This window comes from Dendropsophus ebraccatus, chromosome 5, assembly GCF_027789765.1.
Source record: "Dendropsophus ebraccatus isolate aDenEbr1 chromosome 5, aDenEbr1.pat, whole genome shotgun sequence".
In the NCBI taxonomy this organism is placed as follows: domain Eukaryota; kingdom Metazoa; phylum Chordata; class Amphibia; order Anura; family Hylidae; genus Dendropsophus; species Dendropsophus ebraccatus.
Window position 1 is genome coordinate 42,006,565 of NC_091458.1, and position 17,434 is coordinate 42,023,998.

Genomic DNA, 17,434 nt, shown 5'->3' on the forward strand with positions numbered 1-17,434 from the left:
AACGTAACATAATTTTGGATTTATTATTTTTTAACAAGCTGATAGTTACTACCAAGTAGCATCTGTATGCTTATAGCCATATGTGTTGCTGTAACCTTTACATTAAATTTGCCTTAAATACAGCCTAGAAGGACCTACATAATAATGTAAAATAATGTTTAATACAGGTTTTAAGGCTACTGCTGAAGTTTGAATTTGGGCTAAACTGACTCAGTTCGAACCATACTTTTTGCTGAAGTTTGTCAAAGCTGCCCAACCTTTAAAATGTTTGCTCATCTCTCGTTCCAATAAACAAGAAATCAACAGTTAATTTATTTGGAAATAGTGAGTTTGTCTAACTATAAAATGAATTTATCATTACAGCGGAATTTTGGAAAAACATCAAGAGTTAGTACATGTACTTATTAGTATTTCTCATTACAGTGCCCTCTGCACCATCTTTTCTATCAGAAGCTTTCCCCCTCTAAAAGCTTACCATCCAATTGCCAGTTTTCTTCTAAGCTCAGAACAAGAAGGCTTGGGAACTGCCAGCAATGTGGTTCCCACACTCAGAAGCACTGCACCCTGTCCCTTCCTACTCCATTTTGTGCCAGCTTCTAATAAACAAACAGAGGTTTCTGATCAATGTCCTGGCCTCCAATCCCCAATACTGTGGCTAATTATCTTCTGTTCCATAGGACATTAGAACTGGCAACCCCTCAACTTTTGTTCCATAGAAACAGCAGCGGTAAAGCATTTAAAACATGAGGCTGGGTTCACACTACGTATATTTCCGTCAGTATTGTGGTCCTCATATTGCAACCAAAACCAGGAGTGGATTAAAAACACAGAAAGGATCTGTTCACACAATGGTGAAATTGAGTGGATGGCCGCCATATAACAGTAAGTAACTGCCATTATTTCAATATAACAGCCGTTGTTTTTAAATAACAGCAAATATTTGCCATTAAATGACGGCCATCCACTCAATTTCTACGTTGTGTGAACAGATCCTTTCTGTGTTTTTAATCCACTTCTGATTTTGGTTGCAATATGAGGACCACAATACTGACGGAAATATACGTAGTGTGAACCCAGCCTTATACAAATTTAGTACGGATAGGACAGATCGCCTTGATCTCAATTGCCGGTTAGAGATACTTACTTACTAAAAGATGATTAAAAGTAGAACTATGTGGGTGCACACGATCCTACATTCTTATTCTCTTTACTCTCACTGGAGCTTGTATAATTTCAGCCCTTAGTAAGTCTGCTCACCCACTGTCATTTCTATTGTTTTTTTAGTGAGTGCAGAGGTCCTGAACAGTTACTGACAGTTCAATAGACAGGTATATGGAACTGCAACACTAATGAAGGAGAAAATGGAAAAAAATGTAAGTGGTATGCTTTAATGTTTGCGGACAAAGAGCTTGTACAGCATAGACAGTAAACTTCAATGAAGTTTTCTTGTCCTTTTATCTCAGGTACGAGATGTACTGTAATTTAGCTGTTTTTGTTTTAAATTACCGTAATACAGAACAAAATAGTGACAACACCATCTACATTTTTAATGTACTAGACCATTAAATACAGTTTAAACAACAAAAAAAGCTATAAAAAATGTAGAAATAGTATAACTAATATTTCCTGCAGACTTTACGGTCGAATCATGTTAAGATGATGTTTAATGTTTGCCTGACTGAGTTTACTTGTCCAAACAACAAGCCATAAGCATTAATGCCCCACTGTGCAAGAAAGTGGATGCAGAAAAATATAAAAAGAAAGGATTTCCATTGGAAAGGGTTTTTTCTATCTTGTGAAGTTATGGCATATTGCTGGTATATGCCATCACTTTATGATTGGTGGGTGCCCGATTTCCATTCTTTCCCATCTCCCCCCTGTAATCCTGGGAATGCAGGATCTGCAGCACTGGTATGGAACTGCTGCCACTTTAATATTGCCTAAGTAGCACCAACTCTGGCCACCCATGCATGTACAGGTAAAAGTGAGATAAAAGAAGTAAAGGGGCCACATCAGCATTGCGGCCCCTTTATTTTCAGGATCACAATTAGTCCCAAAACTTCCGACCAACAATTGTTTTTTTTTACCAGAATCTATCTGTGTCGGCACAGGGATGCTGGTGCCATGGTGATTTTTATCAACCGCCCCCTGGTTTCCATGCATGACACCAGTCTATTCCCATGCACCAGCCCAGCATAAAGCACTGTGAGGCAGCTGCATTGATTTTAATGTAATCGCGTCACAGAGTTTCCAGTGTTTCATGCCTGTTTGGTGCTTGGGAATGGACCAGCGACGTGCGTGGGAGCAGGGTGGTGGTTAAAAAAAAGAACTGCACCACTGGCATTCCTGCATCCCGATGGTCTGTTCAAGTAAAACACAAAGCAATGTACCTGATGGTACATTTACTTTAAGAACAGCTCATATCAATGCTCAGCTGTTAACCACTATAAGGTTTAACGTGCTCTCTTCATGAAACTTCTAAACTAGAAAACACCATATCAAAGCTATGGCAGTATATAAGATATTTCATGTGGTTTGTTTTTTGTTTTTTTCCTTTACACATTTTCTAATTCTAATCCTTAAGCGATCAGGAGAGGAAAAATCCCCTGTGGAAGAAACCTCCAGAGAACCATGGCTGAAGGATTGTCTTCCCCTGGGTTTAGAGGGTTAATGCCAAACTGTAACTCATCAAATGATACATGGTGTCAGATATGCAATGACAATATAAAGCAAATAAGACATACAATAATACATGCATAATTATAAATGCAAAAGATTATATGATATAAATGCAAGCAGTTGTAGAATAAATATTAAAAGAAGGAGGGTGAGGAAGAGAAAGGAAGAAAGAGAGAAGACAGAAAGTTACAGCTATTCCTGAATCCCACCCTCCTTATAGTAAAACACTAGGAATATTTCTACGTCTTAAAGCAGAACCACCTGTGCTTAGATATATACCACTATACAGACACCTCACATACACCATGTCCCCCTTTGCTTAGGGCTCTAGGGATGTCTATGAATTTTAATTTACAGTATGTTAGCAGTGCCTTAAAAATTCTTGTTGAGCTATTTAAGACACACACATGTTCAATATGCAGCTCATTGAATTAGGGAAAGTCACAATGTACACAGTAAGTCAGTTCTACATTGTATATTTATGACGAGGGATGAGCGAGTTTTGAATTTACAGTACGTTTGGCTTTGCAAAATCATGAACACTTGGCATTTGACTCTAAGTGGCTGGAGAAGTTGAATGCAGCCCTAGTGACCTATTGAGTCCTGGAAAACATAGATACAGCCTATGGGAGTTAAATGCCGAGCATTCATGGTTTGACGAACCCAAACTTATTGTAAGTTCACTCATCTCTATTTAGTAGAATAATGATTACATTCTTAATTACAATGTCAGCGGCATTGAAGCTAGGGGGAAATGTTGCCATCTGACATGTACAGAACTGTATGCAGTGTAACAGCCTGCTTGTTGTTTTCACCTGATACTATGGTCATTAAAGCAAGGTTACTGTGACCTCTAATGTCACAACAATTATGTATTTCAGCAATTTGTAGATTGATGTGACAATACTTTAGCTGATACGTAAAGTGATTTTCATACGATCTGATCTATCTATTTGCTATTGCTTTCTGTCTTACTTTTGTTGCATCTCTGGGTGGGTGGTGTTTAAGGGGCACGGCTGTCTGGGGGGGGGGGGCTGGCACTTATCTTGATGATGCTGCTACTCCTAGGTGCCACAATTTCTGCTTCCACCTAGCTGACCCCAGTGACCTCGCTCCTCTGTTCCCTGCCCCCGAAATGATCTGGGTACAGCTCACAAGCCCCGCCTGGTGCCTCTGCCATTGCACTCACTGTCAATTGTCCACTGGAAGCTTATGGGGGGTTGGTGTTCTCAATTTTCCCCCTGGCTGACAACTAACAGTTGGCGGGGGAGCTGTGAGGTTTATGTATTGGCTGGGAAAATGCTGAGAACAGGTGGGATGGGGTGGATTTGGGGTTATGTGTTGACAAGTGAGGGACAGTTGGGAGTTGAGAACGGGCGAGGGTGGGATGTGTCGTGTGTCAGCCAGCTCTAGCAACCATGTAGGAAGACCACGCTTCACTGGAGAGCCTGTACCCCCCTGCCCCTTAGCGGTTGCATGGTCTGCCTACATGGCAGCTACGCCACTGTCCATGGTGTGTTACACTATGGAACCAGAGTATCCTGTATATTGGTGGACTCCCTGCTCCTGTACTGTAGTGATCGGTGATGCATGCACTGTATGCATCACCAATCACCTGTGTAGCATACAAGAGCACCTGACCCAGTTAATGTAAAATGAGTAAAAATGCATACAGTGTATGCATGGACGCCCACATACGCATGTGCCTGGTGGTAGGGATCAATGTCAACCCATGTTAAATCAAAACCACAGTCAGAAAAGTTGTGATGTTCGAGGAGTAAGTGTCTATTAAAAATTTATATAAACTTTCATTAGAAATCCTTTTCATACAAAACACTGGACAGCCCCTTTAAGTAAATATGTAGTCCATAAGGCATATACTGTACAATCAGACTATTTGAAGACTATTGATCTTGTTATAGGTGTGATACATTGGTCGGCAGAGTACCACCAGACTACAAGAGTACCAGAGTACAAGTAACATCTACTTATTATTATTATTATTATTATTATTATTATTATTATTATTATTATTATTGCAATATTTTATTTTTATTTACTCAAAACTTGAATCTTTTATACAGTAATTTCCCCTACAAAAACAACTAAAAGCAATGAATCATTTGTGTCTGGTGACTATGCCATAGAAACAGATATGATCACCAGCTGGGGCCCCTCATATTGACTTTGTAAGGAGCTGAAAATTAAATGAAATAGGACATCATGTGATGGATGACAAGAATAATCTAAAATGTCATTTATTATATGATATACATAAACAAACAAACATGTATGCCATTGTCTAGACCCTTATAGGAGGTAAGTATTCTAAATGCCAAACCATTTACACTTTATTAAACTACCATAAGATCTATATAAAAAAGGATTCTCTTCTCCTTTAATTGTCATTTATCGAGTGGCCATACATAGCTCAATAACTGACACTGATTCTTGGTTACACATAAGATGTGAGAAAAACCTTGGTACACATCACACTGTCACACATCATTTTGCAGGTCTTATGTCTCACATAAAGTGATGCATTTAAAGGAGCAATTTATTTATATAGAAACCTCAGGGGGGAGATATTTGAAATCCACTAACATTTGCACAACCTATTTTAAGCTTTGTATGTATAGATGTAGCAGAGCTGAGTATGTCAGATGCAGCAAAGTTAAATATGTGAGATGTTGCACAGATGAGGTTTTTTTAACTGAAAAGAGCATTTAGCGCAAATTCAGCTTTATGTCATTTGTACATAGGTTACAATAATAAAGTGTGTTAGGCACAAACTGGCTTAATGCTGGTCCTTAACATACTAGGAGGGTTCACATAGATTCATTTAAAATCATTGAACTAAACACTACAGCATATACTGCCATCACTGGTAAAACTGTGTACTGCGGGAAAAGGGCAAACTGTAGACAATCTTCTGGGCATGATAATATTGTGTAGTCATACATTTACCAAGTAACAGCAGTATACAAGAAGCAAATATTAACCCCATATATATTATCATCATACTGTTACTAACCAAATCTAGTATACCAACAGGGCTGTATTAACAGCTGCTGCTGCCCTAGGCACTAAACCTGAAGACGCCCCATCTTCACGCCCCATCTTCACGGCGATAACAGACCTGACCAATACCACCATACCCCCCACCCCCCTGGAAAAGACACCAGATTTACTGGCAAGTCTGAACAGAAGGAGGGAAACTTAAAGAATAAAACCAAAAAAAATTGTTTTTTCTGTCCCCCTGCTCCCTGGTGCTGCCCCCTTGCAAGGTGCTGCCCTAGGCACTGGACCACGGGTGCCTAGTGGTAAATACGGCCCTGTATACCAAGACCAACATTACCAATAATACCAGTATACAAGTGACAAATAATACCCCTGTACATTGAACTTTATGTATGCACAACATAAGGACTAATATCACCATCAGATTGCTGAATAATAGTATATAAGACCTTTTGTACCCCCACAAAGTATCCCATTTGTATTCCTAGATAGTATTTAGGCCCCCCTGTGCCCTCTTTGTCCCTTTACAGATAATAGGACCTCTGTGCTTACATATAGGCCCCCATATAGTATTAGGCCCCCACACTATGCCCCCATAAAGTAGTGATGCCCCTATATGACCCACATAGTGCTCCCACATTTATAGTTTTATTTTAATGACCTATTTTTCCTCTTCTCTCTATGTTGCTAGCACAGGAAGCATGACAGACTGAATTAGGAAGCGGAGGTTTTGCTCACAATGGAGAGGAGAATCATACATAGGCTCTTGTCATCAAGTAGCAAAAAGTATGGGCTAAAACAGTCGTATGGTATTTATTTACTAGGCCTTTTTTTATTGTAGCACTAAGTTTGTCATAGTTTTACAGCAAGCAAAATAGTATGATTCAGCGATAAGTCTTGCCAAGTAATCTCAGCCCTGGTTTATCTGTATTATCGCTATTTCAGGGGCTTAAAAAGTGTTTACTGGAGACTCAGAATAAGACTTTCCTTCCCCTAGGGTTTGTACCCCAGAAACATGTCTCCCTGTTTACCTCTCCCGGGTTTCTGGTTGAATGTAATTTTAATACAGCATAGACTATGTATGAGGAGTTAATAATTCATTGCCTGTATATTAACATTTTATCATTTTTATGTTGAATTCAAATGTCATATCAATAGTTCAAATGTTTAATTTTTTTCCTTTAAATACTCAGTGGGATTCATCATCATCTAGTGCATTTGAAATTTTCTTGTGACCTACAAAAGGTTTGTGAACTTCTGCTGTACAGTATGTTCATGACTTTATCATAAGGATAGACATCTTCAACTTCATGTATCATATTCAGCAGAGAATCACTACAGAGGACAACTGCCCTACTAAATGGATCTAAACCTCTGAATAGTAGCACCCACTATATGCAAATAGCCAATCCCACTGTTAAAGTCGCGGACGTGGCTTGTACCTTCCGCTACGGCCGTGCTCTCATCCCTGGCTGAGGCTGTTCCTCCATCCCCCGTCACGACTACGTGTCCCTCTGGATGGACCGGCAGCCTCCTGCCCTCCTGGACCACTCCTCCTATCTCTCGGGCTGGCGTGCCTACGTCCTTAATTGGCCATGTGTCTGAGCAGGTCCCTATAAATCCCAGCCTGCCCCTAATCCTATTGTAGGAGCCTCTGCATGCTTTCCTAGCGTGTGGTCCCAGCTCTCTGTAGTTCCTGCCCATTGTTTCTGCCCATAGTTCCTGCCATCTGTGGCTTCAGCCGCCAATCCTGCTGAGTTCCTGTTGCCTGCAGTACCAGCCATGAGTCCTGCTTTGTCCCTGCTTGCCCACATGTCTCCAGCCACACCTCGCCCGCAGCGTATAGCAAGCCTAGCCAGGGGTAGCAACCTGGGGATCGTCTGCCGCAGCAAGTCAATTGCAGCGGGCACTGGTGATCAGTAGCCTTTTGAACTCTGCTCCCTGGTGCGGTTTACACCATCGGTGGTACAGCGGTGGTACAGCGGATCCACAACTTTGTTACAGCCACCACCTAGTTTATTCCTGTTTTTTTTTGGAGTGCAGAGGAGGCGTGATTAAAAGGCGCAAGTGTTCTTGGGACTTCTGATTGGTAGAGAGGGTTGAAGATCAAGAACATGTTACCTTTCGATAACTTAATCGGCACCCTTAAGAGAAGTTTAGTTTCTGTGGATAGTTCCACTTTGTCCCAACTTGAGAACAATGTACAAAGGTCTGTCTTGGTGAAAGATGTCTTTTTATATTCATAGGATAGGCAATTCTTTATAAGAATTATCACAACTTTATTTCAGAGAAGTGAAACAAATGCTTGTGTGATCCCATCAGCTTAATAAGATTGTAGTACTAGAGGAAGACTCTAAGTAGCGTTTCCTTTTATGAAAGGCATAATCCAAGGCAGACAGCAGATTGTAATTTATTAAGAAATGTTTCAGTGTTCTGGATAAGACGCTAATGACGTAGAGTGGTAATAATGGCCAATAACACATCACACGAGAACACACAGGAAACATTAGACTGCCATCATTCCAGATTATCACCCGCAAGACCTATCTATGGACACTTTATAGAATGCAACAAGTAACTATTACGTCAATTCAAACTTTAAAAAAAATCATAGTTTCAATCAGTCTGGGTGTTCAGACAAGCCTATGCACCTTCTTTCCCCTTCTTTCTTCTTGCTGCAGGAGATGAATTCTATAGAAGTCTATAGAACCTGTATTCTGTAGCCAGGAGAGAGATGAGGAGAGAAGCACTTAGCCAAATGCTTCTTCCTGCTGGTCCTAGCAATCAGTGGATGTCTGAACACACAAACCCAAACAGTGAAAACTTTTGATATGTCCCAGACATATTAATTCACCGGCCACATTCTGATGCCATTGGATATAGTTATGTGCATGGTAATGGAGAATGTTGGAGAACTTATTCTGAATACTAAATATAGTTGTCTCCTGGCCTGACTGGATAAGACACCTTATTGCTACCTAAACCACTTGATAGTGTTCAGTCAGTCCTCAGTGCTGTGCCAATTTCGAGTTAAAAGGATATTCTAATTATTTAAAAAAATATATATTGCTAGGGGTATAAATTACCCAACTACCCCATATTCACTTCACCTGGTCCAGTGCTGGCACTCTTCCCTGATGCGCCCATTCCCTTACCCTGATGATACGCCATCCTGGCTCTTCCAAATCTACTGTAGACAATCATTAAGGCGGTGTTGAGTTTGAAACATCATCAGCAGAGACAGGACAGAGACATCATTAGGGTAAAGGCCCGTACCACAGTGTAAATTAGGGCCAATCTGCTATAGCTGCTGTATGTCCTGAAGAAAGCTGTGTATTCTTTCCAGTCTGACACAGTGCTCTTGTGGTGTCATATGTCACATCTGTTGCAAAAGCCCTTTACTCAAAGTTAAGTGGTAATGAAGGTAGTTCGCTATTTCTCCACTAGATGTCAGTATTTTGTATGTTTTGTATGTTTGCTTTTATCTATTGCACAGTTGTAGTGAACAAGGGGTTAATGTTCTTTGTATATTACGTATTTTATTGTCCAATAGATATACTCTTTTTTTCTAACCTATCACTTTCCTTCTCTTTTTTGCACACATTACTTTCCACAGCTCACAGGGTCTCTTACACACCCCTGTAGGAAGTAGTGACTTGGTGGGAGGAAGTGTAGCTTCAGTCTTGTGGGAGGAAGACACACAGAGCGGACATCCCTGCTGTAGTTGAGCCAGGGCCTGGCGTTGCCAGGACCCTTGTCCGGGACAGTTCACGGCTGGGGCTTGAATCACCCTAGTAGGACGAGTACCTCGACACTGTAGGGCAGAAGGTGGTCAGACAATACAGTCTAAACACGGGTACAAGTATCTCTAACTCTCAAGTCTCAAGTATTCTTCTCTCAAGTTCCGGCAGAGCACAAAACTACCTTAGGTTGGGACTCCCTTGACAAACTCCTCTCCTCTCTACTCAAAACTCTCAGCTATACAAGCACAGCTACAACTACCTCTCTTATACTCAGCACTTACCAGTATCTCTCAGCACAGATTCGGTTTCTATCTACAGCCCAAGCATTTATATTGTTCAGAGACTGTACTGTACTGTACTGTACTGTGTTTTATTTATTCTATCGGGACTCAGTCCTTCTTGCCTCAGCACCAGTACATATACACCTCTGCTACACACCTTGGGTCATTTTTTCCTTTCTGTGGGTGGAAGTACCAAAAGTCCGGGTGGGTCAATTTCCACTCAAGACTACCATGACAGGGACCAAGGGACCTATTACAGTCCGGCAGGTCACCGGCCATTTCAGGGGAGTACAGGCAGCCATTAACTACAAAGCAGGTATTACCATCACACCTGCGTGCTGGACTAGCACTGGCATCACAACATTACCACCTTTGGCTGAGTTGTATCATACCACTGATAACATCACTCCCAGTGGTCACCACACTCTCTACTGCCACCCCTGTCTGTGACAGGAATTGTCCACAGCAGTTTTCAATAGGGATTTGCTACTGCTCTGGACAGTTCCTGTCACAGACGGAGGTGGCAGCAGAGAGCACTGTGCCAGACTGGAAAGAATACACCACTTCCTGCAGGAAATACAGCAGTATTACAATGCTTGAGATTTATAAAAGTAATTTAACCCATAGCTGCACCAGGACGTTATTTAACGTCCTCGTGCCGCTATGGGAGTTCAGAGGGGGGTCGCGCGGCGACCACCCTCTGAACTGCCGCGATCCCGGGTGCCGCGAGTAGCCCGGGCTCGCGGCTATTAGCGGGCACGGTCCGATCGCCGTGCCCGCTAATTAAGTACTTAGAAGCAGCTGTCAAAGTTGACAGCTGCTTCTAAATACTTGTGGTTATACATCCCTGGTGGTCTAGTGGGGGGATCGCCCCCCTGCGGCGCGATTGCGGGGGGGCGATCCCTGCATCCATACCGGGCCGGGGTCTGCTCCGTAATGGCGCTGATCCCGGCTCGGCATTCTATTGCTTTTGGCTGCAGCAGCCAAAAGTAATAGAACACCGATCTCATGGATTCATGCAGTATAACTATACTGCATGGATCTCTATGAGAGATCAGAGTGCATATACTAGAAGCCCCCCAGGGGGGCTTCTAGTATATGTCTAAAGTAAAAGAAAAAAGTATTTTTAATAACACAAAACCCCCTCCCCTAATAAAAGTCTGAATCACCCCCCTTTCCCCATTTTATAAATAAAAATAAATAAATAAATTAATAAACAAACATGTTTGCTATCGCCGCGTGCGTAATCGCCCGAACTATTAATTAATCACATTCCTGATCTCACACGGTAAACGGCGTCAGCACAAAAAAATCCCAAAGTGCAAAATTGCGCATTTTTGGTCGCATCAAATCCAGAATAATTGTAATAAAAAGCGATCAAAAAGTCATATATGCGCAATCAAGGTACCGATAGAAAGATCACATCATGGCGCAAAAAATGACACCTCACACAGACCCATAGACCAAAGGATAAAAGCGCTATAAGCCCGGGAATGGAGCGATTTTAAGGAACGTATATTGGTTAACAACGGTTTGAATTTTATACAGGCCATCAGATACAATATAAGTTATACATGCTACATATCGTTTTAATCGTAACGACTTGAGGAACATGCATAACAAGTCAGTTTTACCCCAGGGCGAATGGCGTAAAAACACATTTCCCCCAAATAAAAGAAATGCGTTTTTTTTTTCAATTTCACCACACATATAATTGTTTTCTGGATTCCCGGCACATTTTAGGCAAAAATTACATCTGCCTTAGCAAAGGACAATTAGTTGCGCAAAAAATAAGGGCTCATTTGGGTCTCTAGGTGGAAAAATGCAGGCGCTATGGCCTTATATACACGAGGAGGGAAAAACGAAAACGCAAAAATGAAAACTGGCTGTGTCCCCTAAGGGTTAAAAAGTAATTTACAAATCTGTATACCTTTCTGACACCTATTGATTTGAAAACTATTTGTTTTTCAATGACGTACCCCTTTAATTGAACACAGGTGGCAGAACATACTGAAACCTGAAACTTTATAATTAGAGATGAGCGAACCGGGTTCGGGTTCGAGTTCATCCGAACCCGAACATTCGGCATTTGATTAGCGGGGTCTTCTGAACTTGGATAAAGCTCTAAGGTTGTCTGGAAAACATGGATACAGCCAATGACTATATCCATGTTTTCCACATAGCCTTAGGGCTTTATCCAAGTTCAGCAGCCACCGCTAATCAAATGCCGAAAGTTCGGGTTCGGATGGACATTTATAATACAACTTCTGTTAAAGGGGTTATTCAAGATTAAAAAAAACACAGCTGCTTTCTTCCAAAAATAGCACCACACCTGCCCTTTCTTTGTGGATGGTATTTCAGTTCTGTTCAACTCAAGTGAATGGCGTTGTAGTACCCCACACACAGCCTGAATACAGATGGGGTGCTGTTTGAAGAGGAAGGCAGCATTTATTTCTAATCCTGGATAACTTCCTCCTCTCTAATATACCCATGGTCAAGGAAGGGTCCTTACCAGGTGTGTACTTTCCACAGCAACTTTTGGGAGTATCCCAAGGTGTCTGATCGCCCATCTTTTTTATGCCCCCCTAGCAAGAATGGGAGTCCCTTGTCTCCTGAGTGAATAAAGTAGATGCATGTGTGGTCAATAACTGCCCCATTTGATTGCATCCTGCCTTTCCATTCCCTCCAGGGACAAGATAGTTCATGGGGAAAATATAAAATTCACTGTAATTTATTCTACTAAACTATGTAGAACCGATATTTTATTAGTAAGGAAATAATAATAATAATAATAATAATAATAATAATAATAATAATAATAATAATAATACTTTTATTTGTAGCGCACCAACTGATTCTGCAGCACTGTACAATTTTGGTCCATATCCCCATTAGGGTTCACAATCTAAATTGACTTTTCTGTATATTTTGGGTGTGGGAGGGAACCTATACAAACACAGAAAGAACATACAAACTCTTTGTGGTTCCCCTTGGTGGGATTTAAATCCAGGACCCCAGTGTTGCGAGGCTACAGTGCTAACCACTAAACTAGTGATCACCAGCTCTTGAAAGGAAAACAGCTCCTCATATGTCAGCTTCCTATTTGCATTTCCTTGGGATGAGGAGTAGACGGTATTAAGATACATCTAGCGACACTTTTACAGGAAAACATAATTGATCCATAAACTGATATCTATATGCACCAACAATACAAATAAAAATAAAAAATAATAAAACACTTGAAAACTCTTTTTTTGCAATATTTGGTTTCTCAGGCTTCCTGCAGGTGTCAGCCTTCCCCAGCCTTATACCATTGTACAAAAGACTAAAAGAAACCTCTTATGTCTGCTGATGCCATGACAAATAGTACATTTTATTAACCATGCCACTAAGTAAAATATATAAACATAAACAAAAGGTAATATAATAAATAACTCCTAATTAAAGCCAATCATAGCTATAATAAAATATTCCATTTATTTACTGACAGATCGGCCATTTCTTTCCTCATTATATAGCAATGCATATATAAAATAGGTAATAAGTTATTTAGTACTTACTTGGTGCAATTGCAATTTCCCAATATCCACAGGTTAAGTTCACAGATTCTCCAAACTGGCTTTTTCCAAGTAAAACTTCATTAGTATTAGTATGAGGAAAGACAAAAGATTGAATATTCTTCTTACGATCTCTTCGTCGTTTCTTGTTTTTTTTTTTTTCTCTAGCAGCTTTTAAGAGGCAAAGGGCTAAAATCAATAGAAAAGTGTATAAGAATATCCCATGCTGATTGCAGAATTGCCATCATGTCATCTTCAGGCTCATTGTCTTGCTGTAGTTAAGAAGCGTGCACATGAAATGAAGATTACCACTCGCACTTGTCTGGACTGCTGCTAGCCTACATTGACTTATATGGAGGCTGCATCTTTCTCAACAGTAAAGTATCCGCCTCTCTTTGGTGAAATCCCTTAGGGTATCCCTTCATGCTGTTTTGATCTCCCTGCTTTCCCATTCGATTATCCTTCTCTCCCACTCTCTGAGTACTTTCTCCTTCCTCCCACTGACTTAAAGCTCTTTTCTTGCATCTCCCCTATTGCTCACTGATCACTTGCTACTGATTTGCTGGCTCCATTTGCCTGCCTGGTATGTGTGTATGTGTGTGTGTGTGTGTTTGTTTTTTTTTCCCTTTCTGTCACTCACAGTAAAATCTGTTGAGCTCCTCGCAGACAAGTAGAGCCTGACTAAAGTATCCAGATTTTAATCAGGTCATTGCTATTCTTTTGAACTTGAATTACAAATTGTATCCAACAATCTAAGATTAAAAAAAATTAAAAATAAAAAGATAAAAATCTAGCAAAAAAAACAAACAAAAACAAAGTAACTTTAGTATAAAATGGCCAGGATGTTTTCTGCTTTACACAGCCAGTGCTCCTGTTTAAAATTCAATCTTTTTTTCCCCTTGTTCTCTGCCTACAGGATTTTGGAAACTGACAGCATATCTGTATACAGTGTTGAATTGCATTGGGAGTCCTATGGGGAATGCTGTATACATCTGCCCCGAGAAATGTTACAAAACCAGGGAATAAGACTGCGAAAACAGTTTCTTACCAACCCCCGTTTAAATTTTTTTAATTTTTTTTATATTTACAGTGTGAAATTGAGGAAATGACATTTTTTCCTAGTAGTCATCCAGGAATAACACTGTCTGTTATATGTAATGGATGTTTTCAAAGTGTCTCTCCTCCACAGCCTGGAAATGTGATGCCAGTCTTAATCTTTTCCTCTGGAATTCAGCTGCGCTTTACTGAATATCCATGAAGGTTTTTTTAGAATAATCTCAAGATCGCATACAGTCTAGAAGTCTGGAAGGTTGGATTCCTTTCCCTTGCAAATATCTTTATTATAGTACTTTAATAAAAGGAAAAAAAAGAAAAAGGTAGTTCCTACGGATTGTTGTGGCACTTGAAATGATCTCTTATCAGTCAGTGAAATGCGTTGGGAGGTTTCATTGTTACGCTTCAGCATTGTTACTAGCGGAATGTTATGTTGGTTTAATTATATATTAGCACAGAGGAGATTTAATGAATTGCAGGGAAGGTATAAAGCACTGGTACATGGCGAGTGATACACGAATCCTCTACGCCGTTCTAACAGCTTTTACCTGTACTCTTCAATGTAATGTCATCATGGTAATCCTATAAATTTAGGCAAATAAAAAATACAGAAAATATGAGGATTGTCCATGTACGATTTGTTACTTGAGGCCATGTTCATGCATGGTATAACATCGGCTGTTCTGAGACCTGCCTTTGCCTGGTGCTCGAGTGTCTCCTGGTGCACTGTACTAGCTATTACTTACACCAGGATCACTAATGGGAAACATCATGGTACCCTCCAACAGCTAAGCCCAGTTTCCACATGATGGACTGGGATAAAGGGTGAAAACCTAGAGGGTACTTAGATTCTGCTTCTGAGTATGGCCCAAGGTTAGCACAATTGGGTAGCAAAGCAGATCCATACCAGTTGCTTGTTACAGGTGTTTTCTACTGAATGTTTTATGCCTTTTGTACATGTATATATGTATGTACATATTATTGGCGGGGGATCATCATGACCAGCATACTCATACGTCGGTCTTAGATTAGGCCCCGCCGCCTTTCCCCCGGCCAAATTCACTAAAAGGTGCACCCCTCTTAATGAATCTGGCTGGCTGGGCTCCTGATACTGTGCCCGGCGTACCAGCAGGTGTAGATTTAGATCATGATCTATGTCTGCGAGCAGGTGTAAATCATGGTAAATGTGGCGCGGGAGGAGGCAAGCCTCCTTTCCGCCTTGCCACGCCCCCTTGACCCCTTTGCCTCCCATTAAGCGGGTGGGGGATACAGCAGGTGTACGCCAGGGAGAAGAGGCAAATCAGCGCCTTCACTCTGGCATACACCTTGGGGGGACCTTTCATAATTGTTTTGCAATCTGCTGCTTGAACTTACTCTATTTGGTTTCATAGTCATGCAACCTGGGGTTCATGGGTCCTGCAACTGCCTGGAGCCTGTGGGAAATTGAGGAAGACAGATGCTATTTTAGCTTTAGATTTATCTCTCTTGTTTAGCTTTAGATGCTTAGTAGGGATGAGCGAATACTGTTCGATCGAATAGATATTGGATCGAATAGTAAAGTATACGATCTATGGAATATTATCGAATAGTTTGCCGAATATTCGATAAATATTCGATAAACGTTCAAAAAACCCCCAGCTTCCGGTTTTTACTTCCAAGTGGTCGAATAGATGTTTTTCAATAATCGAATACTTGTTCCCATAGACTTTAATGGGATCGAATATTTGATCGAAAATTCGAATATTTCACTATTCGCTCATCACTAGTGTTCACATGACTGGAAAGTTGTGATGTTCCAAAGCTTATTTCCAGAAGGTAGCACCAGAGGTTGTATAAGGGAAACGAACAGTGGTATTGTGTGAGTGGCTGATAGCGTTGAGTGATCGGCCAGAGTAGTGAGACAAACAGTGGCACAGACTCAGGTAGGAGCACTGGATACACACCACTGAGAGTCTTTATTAAGAGTACATTCAGATGTGCTATGTGTGCCGACGATTTCACACTGCAGGAAATCGGATGCAGATTTTACAACCTATTGAATTCAATGGGTCCACTGGAAATCCCCCACTATTGAAGACTTTTTAAAAATCAATGAGTAGCAAAACCCCCAGTGGATTTCCCACAAAGTAAAATCTGTGGCAAACTTGTTACATGTACAGTAAATGCAATCTTTAAAAAAACAAAAGACAGGGGGAGATTTATTAAACTGGTATAAAGTAGAATTGTCTTAGTTGCCCCTAGCAGCCAATCAGATTCCACTTTTCAATCTTCACAGATTCTTTGAGAAATAAAAGGTGGAATCTGATTGGTTGCTAGGGGCCACTAAGACAATCCTACTGCACACCAGTTTGATAAATCTCCCCCAGAGTGTCTTAAAGGAACCTCATGGCTAAGATTTGTTTGTACTTATTAGATCCAGATACTGGAACATGTTTTTTTTTTCTTTAAATCTGTTTCTATTTTCTAATTGTAATTTTTTTTTACTTCAATTTTAGTACATTATTATGGGGGCCACCATCTTGCCATCCTTTACTGGAAGCTTAATGGACATAGACACAATTAGTGTCTCCAGACCTTCTACTTTGTATCGGACACACTTTTAGGCATGCTCTGTTACTTCTATGACCTGCAGAAAGGTCATTCCACAGCGAGGAGGGAGCAGAGCTGCTATTGTCTCCTTTATCTACCAATGTTACATTTGCTGCAATGCTGTACAGATCAATTTCTAGCAGCCCCCTACTTATCATTGCAGACAGAATAAGAAGCCTCAGCTTAGTTTTAGGTCTAATGTACAAAACGGCAAGATTTTAGGCTACATAAAAATGAGATAGAGCTATGTATGATTTCCCACAGTCCAACACAAATGTTTTATTTACTTTACCTTGATTCACTTGACTGTTATATTGTTGCCTTCTCTATAATATTCTCTTTGCAGCACTGAGAAAATGTTTATAATAAACAGTTTTACTGCAAACTCACTTCTGGCCAATATGGAGATGAGCTGGTGTCAGGATCTTTGTTTTTGTATTGTTGATAAGTACACCACTGAGACACCATAGAAACATAGAAACATAGAAGATTGTCGGCAGAAAAAGACCAC

The 17,434-nt window shown here is 40.7% G+C and overlaps 1 protein-coding gene across 2 annotated transcripts in view; it reads right to left on the minus strand.

Moving 5' to 3' along the window:
- The window catches only part of LOC138792470 (short transient receptor potential channel 4-like), a 130,148-nt gene extending 116,378 nt beyond the window's left edge, over positions 1 to 13,770 (minus strand). For both annotated transcript variants that reach the window (XM_069969942.1, XM_069969943.1), the window contains exon 1: positions 13,285 to 13,770. The gene's annotated coding sequence lies outside the window, so the exon portion shown is untranslated. The remainder of the gene's footprint in view (positions 1 to 13,284) is intronic.
- Positions 13,771 to 17,434: the final 3,664 nt, after the last annotated feature.